The sequence below is a fragment of the Peromyscus leucopus genome, chromosome 16_21 (genome assembly GCF_004664715.2).
Source record: "Peromyscus leucopus breed LL Stock chromosome 16_21, UCI_PerLeu_2.1, whole genome shotgun sequence".
In the NCBI taxonomy this organism is placed as follows: Eukaryota; Metazoa; Chordata; class Mammalia; order Rodentia; family Cricetidae; genus Peromyscus; species Peromyscus leucopus.
The window spans coordinates 17,870,610-17,878,780 of NC_051084.1; the positions used below are offsets into that span (position 1 = coordinate 17,870,610).

At 46.8% G+C, this 8,171-nt stretch overlaps 1 pseudogene; it reads right to left on the minus strand.

Moving 5' to 3' along the window:
• Positions 1–1,669: 1,669 nt before the first annotated feature.
• LOC114688485 lies at positions 1,670–5,432 on the minus strand (annotated as a pseudogene).
• Positions 5,433–8,171: the final 2,739 nt, after the last annotated feature.

The following is an 8,171-nucleotide window of genomic DNA, read 5'->3' on the forward strand; positions in this document are numbered from 1 at the left end:
TATATAGGAGGAGAAATCTGGGAGGGGAGAGCTAGCAGCCAGAGAAGGAGGAGGACTCCAGGGGCCAGCCACCCAGCTACACAGCAAGCCACAGAGCAAGAGTAAGATTTACAGAAATAAGAGAACCGGAAAAGCCCGGAGGCAAAAGGTAGACAGGATAAGTTAAGGAAACCTGGCAAGAAACTAAGCCAAGCTAAGGCCGGGCATTTGTAATTAAGAATAAGCAGCCATGTGAATTTATTTGGGAGCTGGGTGGCGGGCCCCACCAAAAAGAGTAAAAACAGAAAACAAGTATAATTCTCATTAAAACATGAATCAAAACATCCCTGAATGGAATATCAGACTCAAGCCTGAACAGGCTGAAGGCCAACATGAAAAACAGCACAGACACTGGACAGACCCTACAAATGCCTGAGATCTTTTGATCACATGTCCTGGTGAACAGGTTTATTAAAGAACGAGGATGAGGAAGTAGCAAGAGGACACAGGTGGGAAGGGACTGTGTGAGAGCCCAGAGTTGACAGAGCGACACCTGTGCACAGCCCAGACCTCGCTTGGCTCCACAGAGCAACCAATGCCACCAGAGGCAATGAACTTACCACAGCACACACGACTCCATAATGTTCTGAGACTTTATTTTCTCCATAAACTTTACTCATTTTTAGTACACTAATCAGTCACCCACTCTGAAAGAAGTTGCACAACCATGAAAAATGCTTAATTTCAAGAAAGAAGCATGAAAACTTCTTGTAGTTGCTGTAGCTCAGTGAAAACTACGGTTCTATCAGGGATGGAGGTTTGCCGGCCCTGTTGGAACATGAGAGATGACTGGGGAAGACACACGGTGTATATGGGGAGAAGGCTTGTCGCTGCTCATGACCTGTTTACATTTTGCTTAGAAGAAAAAGACACATGACCAGAAAGAGAAGGCATGAGGTCTGGAGGCCACAAAAGAAGGAGAAACCAGAACAAATCCTGTCAGGCTCAGTCCAGCTGTCTTATCCTGTAGAAGAAAAGAACAAGGAAGAAACTCAGATCAGTGTCTTAAATGGTGATGTTCTGAACAGCCCATCACACACTCAGACTGTCCCAATCCCAGAAGTGCCCACACCCCACGGTTCTATCCTCTGACCTCTCCCTGTCTCACACCAGGCCCTTTAGGGTATCACTTTTTAAAGCTGGAACAGAAGGCTGGACATCCTAGGAACTTTACCCTCCCCCCCCCCCCCGTGGGAAAGCAAAACAAGACCAAGTCAAAGCCTCTGAAGATGGAACTGCTGAGCAGCTATGGGCTGGCTGAGAACCTCCATGGCTCCTGTATACACTGCCACAGGTGTCTCAGGGAAGAGCCCCCAGTATAAAGACTGGCAAACCTGAACACGGCTGCCTCACCTTTTACCCCTGGGAATACTCCCTTGTATTAGAGCTCATGGAAGCAACATGATCTAGAAGGCCTAGAGGAATCTCCTGGTCCTTATCTGTAGTGTCCAGAACTGTGACTACTGATCCAGAGAAAGATGAGGAAAACTGATAGTAGATTGTATATGAGGAGGACTAACTGGACTCCTGGATATGTGTTCTAAGTAGGAACCTTTCCATCTGACTTCTGAGAGCTGAGGATCAGATCTCTGCCACCTCTATCACTGCAGTGATGAATCTGTTCATTATTTCCTTCACAATAGAGTTAATGTCAGCACATCAGCACAAGATTGAATAAGCAACTGTGTGGAGGAATCTTTGCTCTCATGTGTCAGGGCACACTCTCAGCTGGACCTGATATTCCCATGGAGACTTGAACTCAGACCCTGCCCTTTCCTTACCTTTAGTCCTCCTCTTCCATATCAGAAAAGTCACCACGGCTCCCATAAGCAGAGCTCCAAGAACCAGGCCAGTAACAATTGGCATGATGGGGACAGAGAACTAAGGAGGCTCTGACAGAGAATGGAAGGAACATTGAGGTCTCTGGCCTTCAGCTATCAGTCATGACCCTGATCCATTTCTCCCAAAGCCTCCCACTCTCTCTGTGATAGACTCTGTGGTCAATCCCAGTCCTTACCCCATCTCAGGGTGATGGGCTCAGGCAGTCCCTCATGAGTCACATGGCATGTGTATCTCTGCTCCTCCCCATAAGGTACCACCACAGCTGCCCACTTCTGGAAGGTCCCATCCCCTGCAGGCCTGGTGTCCATCATCTCCATGTTCTGTGTCTGGTTGCTCCCATCCCTCTGCCAGATCAGGGTGATCTCAGCAGGGTAGAAGTTCAGGGCCCAGCATTTCAGGATGATTTTTCCCATCAGTTCTGACTTTTTGGGTTACAAGTATTTTGGGAGTGTCTGAGGGAAACAATTGGAAAATCCAGTCATTTTGCCTTCTTCCTGGGAATCCAGCAATGCTCTGTTACCTTGTTTTGAATGGAAGGGAGAGTTGGCTTGAAGGAGTTGTGCAGACCCCACCCATCAGCCTAAACTCGGGATATGGGTCGGGTAATCTACTCCCTGGAAAGTTTAAGAACCAGCACAAGCCAGCACAGAGCAGGAGAGTCTGGATCTCCTTCTAGGATTATGGACTTCTGGTTCTGACTCAGTGGAGATGAAAGACTCCAAAGTCATTGTGCATGGTGGACAGGAAACAGGCCCGAGAGAGCTCGTGGTCCACAAAGCAAGTGGAAGGGTATTGCTGTTTAATTGAAAAAACTGAAGTGTCCTGAGAGAAGGCTTAGCCCTATGAGAGTCGCTCTCATTAGGAAACCCATGGCACTCTTGCCGCTTTGATGCAAGGCTGAGTTCTTATTCCAGCTGCTCCCTGCTGAGGAAGAATCCTCAGGGAATAGGAGCTCCAGCCTCAGAGCAGATGAGGCAGTATTTGTCCTTACCTGTTCTCAGCAGTCTCCTTCCCATAGTCCAGCTGTGCGAGGAGTAACTCAACGCATTCATCCTTCAGGTAAGTCTTCACCACTTGTGCAAAACCTGTCCTTTCCCACTCTCCTCTGAGCATCTTAGCAGCCTTGCCGGACAAGGTCCAGGTGCGCAGGTCCTCGTTCAGTGCGATGTACTCATGGCCACTGAAGGTTAATTCATGGAACCCGCGACTGAAGTACCCTCCAGGCAACACAATGCAGCCATACCTCCTCTGGATTGTGTGATGTCCTGGTCAAGCACTCTCTCTTAGCCCCCTCCCACAGGACCAGGTCCCTTGGTGGGGCCCTCCAGTGGGTCGGTCCCTCCCACGTGGCCTTTCTAAGCGGCCAGATTTGGACTTACACTGCTCAGAAACCCATGTCAGTGTCCCGTGGATCTCTGGAGCTTAGTCTCCCTGGGTTACATTTTCTGGGGGTGATCCTTGGACATGGCATACTGGGACAACCCAAAGGAGAGCTTGAAGGTCGGGGTTTCTTCTTGGGGTTCACTCACCAGCCATGCTCTGGTTATGGATGTGGAGCACTTTCTTCATTACTTCTTTGAAGAATGTTTTTTCTCTCATGATGCTCTGTGTCTGATCCTCCCAATACTCTGGCTTCTGCTGATCCATCCATGGTGCCTGGTGCACCATCCTCTGAGTCTCTGCCCTTCTGTTGAATCCCATGAATTGTGTGTCGTCTACATAGCTGGCAGAGATGAACTGGGACTCCACGAGGCCGGGCCAGGTCAGGAGGGTTTGGAAATGGCACAGCTGGTATGAACCTAGGTACAGTGGGCCTTTAGAGCTCTATCCTCCACCTAGTCCAGGCCAGTGCACGGCTCTGGGTGGAGGGGGGCGGGGACAGGATGCTGTGGATATTGCTCTATATAAATAAAACACTGATGGCCAGTGACCAGGCAGGAAGTAGGTTGCCAGGCAAGAAGTAGGTGGGACAAGGAGAGAGGAGAATTCTGGGAAGCAGAAGGCTGAGGGGAGACACTGCAGCCACCGCCAGGACAAGCAGCATGTAAAGACTCTGGTAAGCCACCAGCCACGTGGCAAGGTATAGATTTATAAAAATGGGTTAATTTAAGATAAAAGAACAGTTAGCAAGAAGCCTGCCATGGCCATACAGTTTATAAATAATATAAGCGTCTGAGTGATTATTTTATACATGGATTGTGGGACTGCAGGGCTTAGGGAACCTGGAGAGAAGCCCTCCAGCAACAACAGGATGCAAAATGAAGAAGGGAAGAGAAGTTTCTGGTTGGGCTAGGGAGGAGACAGGCTTCTTTGGTGCTACACCCCTAGGGTAGAGTCCATTTGCTTCCCCAGATTAGGTCCTTTCCCTTTAGATTCCTACACTCACCCTTTGGATGCTTGGTCAGGGCCAGGGTAACCAGGAGCAGCAGGAGGAGAGCCTGGGGTATGAGGGTCTTCATCCTGCTTAAAGAGTAGAGAGTGAGTCAGTGAGAATCTGTGTTCATCTGATAATGTTAAAATTCAAGAGGCTGATTGGCTTCTCTAAGAATTCCCAGTGGTAGTGATAGAGAGCATTGGGATTGAGTCACGGAAAGATGAACTCCTGTTAGCGGAATCTCTAGGGCACTACTTTCCTGGCTCCGATCCAGCTCTGAGACCTGGTATCCCAGGAGCAGTGAGTTACTTACCCTGGTCCTTGTCCTCCTGGTCCTGGTCACACCTGTTCCTGGTCACAACATCCTTCTGAGTCAAACCGAAGGGCCGCCAAGTCAGCAATTCTCAAACACTGATGTCAGGATGTGCCTATACAGGCTCAGAAATGGATTGTCCCCCAAAGGTACTCATGCTTGTGTGGACTATCTCAATCCATGGTCACCACATTAGGAACTGAGAATTCTGAGACATTTGCTTCATTGAACATATTAATAACAAATCTCATGTAAGTAGAATGTTTAAGAAAGTAGTAACTATTTTCCAAAATACAATGATATGGTAAAAATAATAGATGTTTACATGTCTGCCTGTACTTATCCTCAGCTTTCCCACCAGAGGTCCTTTGATTCTCCCTTTAACATTTCAGTTTTATGTGTGCAGTGTAGGAAATGCAGATTCACAGAACTATACAGAAAGAATATTATTCAGATTTCTCTTTATTTTCTGTTCATGTGTTTGTTTGTGTGTCTATGTATGTGTAAAGTTTAGGAGTGAGATTGCCTATGGAGGAGAAGAGGGTATTACAAGCTGTGGAGAAGGATGCACAGAAAGTTGTGAGCAGCCAGACTTCGGGGACTCCAGCTCTGGTCCTCTTCGAGAGAAGCAAGCAATCCACAGTGTAGCCAACTCTTCAGTTATGGGATGGGAGGGGGGAGTATTTTTATTAACATCCTCAAGTCATTTTACCTTTTTTGAGGCTGGCCTGGAACTCGCAGACATCCTGAGTACTGAGATAGAAGCATAGGTCGCCACATAGTTTAGTTGGAGATTTCTATCTTTGACACTTCACTAGGTTGATGCAGATGCTACCTACATTCTGGAACTTGAAACATCATAGAATCCCTCATAGTTTGCTGTGTCCATGTCACTGGAGGGTCTTGTTCATTGAGTGGATATTGTGTTGTGCTGTGGGATGGTCTGTATGTCAAATTACTCTGATTGGTCAATAAATAAAGCACCAATTGGCCAGTGGCTAGGCAGGAAGTATAGGCAGGACTAACAGAGAGGAGAAAAGAAAGAACAGGAAGGCAGGAGGAGTCACTGCCAGCCACCACCATGACAAGCAGCATGTGAAGACGCCAGTAAGCCACGAGCCACATGGCAAGGTATAGATTTATAAAAATGGATTAATTTAAGATATAAGAACAGTTAGCAAGAAGCCTGCTATGGCCATACAGTTTATAAGCAATATAAGTCTGTGTTTACTTGGTAGAGTCTGAGCGGCTGTGGGACTGGTGGGTGACAGAGATTTGTCCTGACCGTGGGCAAGGCAGGAGAACTCTAGCTACAGTGTTGATAAAATGTTACTTTAAAATATAAAATAGTGCTGACCAAGTTTAGAGGTTTTCTGTTCTCATACATTTAAATAAATTTTGTCAAATCTCAGTTGTCAGTATTAGCAACAATTTCACCCCCCAAAAATATGAGCATTCAGAAGTGATTAGGTTTATGGTAAGGAATTCAAGTGCTCTCAAACAGATAATGTTCTCCTGAGAGCCTAGAGTTTATCATTGCCGTAGTGAACTGAAGGAAGCCTTATAGGAGAAATAATTTATTCACATTTTATGTTATAGTAGAAAGAGCATAGCTTTCTTAAGTATGTTGCAAAAATAACTACAGGGTTGGCAGGAAGAAGAGTTCTATCCACTGTGTGTATCAGGGCTGCAGGGTCTCCACTTTGAACAAATAGTGTTCACATAGGGACTTTCTTTTTGTGAAGTCATTTTGTGAAGACATTTGGCATGTCATTTACTCCATGTGGAGGAGAAGAATCTAGATAGGCAGGCACAGAGATCTGATAGATTATCATGAGCTTGGAGACCTGAGGTGCCATGGCCACTTGTTTGGAAATGACTCCTAGTCTTGCCTCCTGACTTGAGTCACTCTCCACCCTTTCTCTGTTTTGTATCATGTAGCTGGATCCTCAGGTACACTCAGTGATGGGATGTGCAGGGCGTTCTGCCTCTGCTGCTCCCATGTTTCCTCCTCCACCCACTGCACTCATGGCTGCATCCTGAGAATCTCTACCCCACTGTGTAATCCCACAAAATACAGGTGGTTGACTTAGCTGAAGTGGTGGACCCATCCTCTGGGAGCCCAGACCTGTGTAGTAAGGTGTAGAGAAGCCACAGAGATTGTGAGCACAAGGGTAGCAAGTGATGACATCCAGGCCCTCACCAGGGCCAGACACCCAGGAGGTGCACAGAGCAGGAGAGCACGCTGCAGGGACCCACAAAGTTAGGTAAGCAGGAGGGTCTGGTTGGGAAGGGGCAGAGAGGCTGCTTCCCTTGCACCCTTGCTCAGCTCTGCAGAGGACTTTCCCCTCTGGACCCTGCACCCACCTTCTGTGTCTGGTGTCAAATTTTATGTTGGAATAGGAAGATAAGAGATTTCCTAAGTAATGCAAAGGGGTGCAAGGGATTACTGCTGGCACAGCGCAGCCTGGATAGAATGGATTTTCTCCTCTGTCCAACACTGAGCAAGACTTTAACCAACTTTCACTAGGTCATTTTTAGAAGGATTAAAGATTTCCTTTGTCACCCAGTCAACTCCAGATATTAGAAAAAGTTATGAAAGTTACAAAAATTTAAAGTTATAAATAGGTTCCAGTTGCTGGAGGTAGATGTAGCTAGAGTTTTCCTGCCTTGCCCACAGTCAGGACAAATCTTTGTCACCCGCCAGTCCCACAGCCGCTCAGACCCAACCAAGTAAACACAGAGACTTATATTGCTTACAAACTGTATGGCCGTGGCAGGCTTCTTGCTAACTGTTCTTTTATCTTAAATTAATCCATTTCTATAAATCTATACCTTGCCACGTGGCTGGTGGCTTACTGGCGTCTTCACATGCTGCTGGTCATGGCGGCGGCTGCAGTGTCTCTCCGCCTCAGCCTTCTGCTTCCCACAATTCTCCTCTCTCCTTGTCCCACCTACTTCCTGCCTGGCCACTGGCCAATCAGTGTTTTATTTATTGACCAATCAGAGCAATTTGACATACAGACCGTCCCACAGCAGGTAGATGAAAGGATGTTGTCATTTTTTTTATTTATTTGATTTTTTATTTTATGTGCATTGGTGTTTTGTTTGTGTGAGGGTGTCAGATCCCCTGGAACTGTAGTTATAGACAGTTGTAAGCTGCCATGTGGGTGCTGGGAATTGAACCCGGGCCCATCTGGAAAAGCAGTCAATGCTCTTAACCACTGAGTCATCTCTCCAACTCCCTGAAGGGAGGTTTAACAACAGAGAAGTGATTGGGGCAAGATCTTTTTTATAATCCGAAAGCCACCATCACTTTCTCTGACGATGAGACATAGAGTTACAGAAACCCAGCAAAATATTGGTGTCTTACCATCTGTCAGAAGAACATCTCCTAACTGAAAATCCTGCCCCCAAGCAAAAGATACAGTTGGATTATATAACAAAGATCCCCAGGAGGTATGGGAAATAGCAAACTCTCAAGATTGGTCCAACATCAAATTCAACTAACCAGTTCAGCAACCCTCATGCAGATTAAACAATACCCCATGACCCTGGCAAGAAAAGGGGAAATTGCAGTCCATATGGCCTAGATTGGAGAGA